Source organism: Priapulus caudatus, unplaced genomic scaffold (genome assembly GCF_000485595.1).
Source record: "Priapulus caudatus unplaced genomic scaffold, Priapulus_caudatus-5.0.1 Scaffold8554, whole genome shotgun sequence".
Lineage (NCBI taxonomy): Eukaryota > Metazoa > Priapulida > Priapulimorpha > Priapulimorphida > Priapulidae > Priapulus > Priapulus caudatus.
Window position 1 is genome coordinate 1 of NW_014585615.1, and position 2,270 is coordinate 2,270.

Sequence of the window (2,270 nt, forward strand, 5' to 3'; positions counted from 1 at the left end):
ACAACCATAACACTGTGACAACCCTGTTAGTCGAAGGTTCATGTTGCTGCGCTGACTGCATCGCCATGGCAACCGCATTGCCATGACAACCTCATCGCCATGACGATCGTATCGGCGTGACGACCGCGCCGTGCTCACAGTTGTTCTTGCGGCCGATCTGTTTGACGATTTCATCCATCGTCCATCCATTGTAGAGGTCGGCGTAGGAGACGACCTTCAGCGGAAGGTCGTACTGCTGCTGGTTCCTCTTCACAGTCTGCAACGTCAAGGTCAAGGTCAGAGCAGAGGTCACGACTCTCGCAACATCCAAGGTGACGACAAAGGTGACAACTACAGCAACAACCAGACGCATCTAGTCGATGAAAGAATAGATTGAGCGAGCATAGCAAGGTCATGGTAAGGTCAGAGCGAGTTTGGAGTGAGGCCATAGCCAGGTCATAGCCAGGTCATGGCGAGGTCATGTTGAGGTCAAAGCAAGGTCACAGCAATGTATGAGTGAGGTCAGAGGGAGGTCATAGTGGGTTCACAGCAAAATCAGAGCGAAGTCAGACTCAGAGTGATCTGATAGTAAGGTCATAGCAAGGTCAGAGCAAGGTCACAGCGAGGCCAGAGTGAGGTCATAACAAGGTCACAGCAAGGTCAGCGCAAGGTCAGAGAAAAATCAGAGCAAGGTCAGAGCAAGGTCAGAGTGAGGTCGGAGCAAGGTCGGAGCAAGGTCACAGCAAGGTCAGAGCAAGGTCAGAGTGAGCTCAGAGTGAGGTCAGAGTGAGGTCAGAGCAAGGTCGGAGTGAGGTTGGAAAAAAGAGATTCCACAGCTCGCAGGGGAACGGTGGTTATACCTCCAGGGAGTCGTCCCGGTATCCCGTGATTCCCTCGTCGACGGAGAGCAGCGTGAGAGTGAGTCCGTAGTCGTGTCGCTCGTTCAGCAGCTTCATGACGTGCGCGAGCACCGTCGAATCTGCGCAACGTGGAGAGCGTCGCATTTCCCAGCGAAACAAGTGTTATATATATTTTTTTTTTTTATACTTATATGTAACTTTTACACTTTTTCATACTTTTCATACTTCATATACATTTCATACATACTTTTCATACTTTCATACACTTTTAACTTTTACACTTTTAATACTTTAATACTTTATATTGTAACTTTTTATTTTATTTACTTTTTTCGACTTTCATGTTAATTTTCATGTTTAACTATATTTATGTTTGAATGCTTAACTAGCATCAAGTTTCCCTCATGGATTTCGCCTACCTTTGCCACCGGAGGCCGCCACCGCCACCGACTCGCCGCGCCTGAAGAGCTTCGCATCTGTGATTGTCTTATGCACCTCCAACTCAAACACTCTGTAGAAGCATTGCCTGCACAGTGTGTCCCCCTGGTGACGAAGAGAGACAAGTACGTATCACACAGAGGTCGGATTTTATCAATGTAGCGTCGGTGCCTCCAGGGTAGCATAAACACTAACAGAACAGCATCGAAGGAACTAGGTAGTCCGACCAAGTTGTGTGACTAACGTCAATATACAAATTGATGTTATGGTTATGGTTAGGGTTAGGGTTATGGTTAGTGTTAGGATCTCTTGATGTATGACCGTTTCTTGGAGCTAGAACAATTAAGGGCAACCCAACAGTAGGGTGACGTTGATAATAGTAGGGTAGCGCTGTTACAACCAGGGTAATGTTGACGCTACCATGGTCACACTGACGCTACCAGGACAGTGCAGTCATGACCAGAGTAGGGCTGACGCAACCAGGGTATCCTTACCCAGGTTAACATTACTCACAGAAATGCATCTAGGATATCACTAACACTACCAGGGCAACGATGATCAGGGTAGAACTAACACTACCAGGGCTACGATGATCAGGGTAGAACTAACGCTACCAGAGCAACGATGACGAGGGTAGAACTAACACTACCAGGGCTACGATGATCAGGGTAGAACTAACGCTACCAGAGCAACGATGACGAGGGTAGAACTAACACTACCAGGCTAACGATGATCAGGGTAGGGTTAACACTACCAGGCTAACGATGATCAGGGTAGAACTAACACTACCAGGCTAACGATGATCAGGGTAGAACTAACACTACCAGGCTAACGATGATCAGGGTAGGGTTAACACTACCAGGCTAACGATGATCAGGGTAGAACTAACACTACCAGGCTAACGATGATCGGGTAGGGTTAACGCTACCAGGGCTACGATTATCAGGGTAGGGTTAACGCTACCAGGGCTACGATTATCAGGGTAGGTTAACG

At 47.8% G+C, this 2,270-nt stretch overlaps 1 long non-coding RNA gene across 1 annotated transcript; it reads right to left on the bottom strand.

The window, feature by feature from the left end:
- Positions 1-135: 135 nt before the first annotated feature.
- LOC106820218 lies at positions 136-1,377 on the bottom strand. The gene is made up of 3 exons (XR_001395577.1): positions 1,259-1,377; positions 840-958; positions 136-256 (listed from the first exon to the last, which is right to left on the bottom strand). It is a non-coding gene; the product is annotated as an uncharacterized LOC106820218 (long non-coding RNA).
- Between the last annotated feature and the right edge of the window lie 893 nt (positions 1,378-2,270).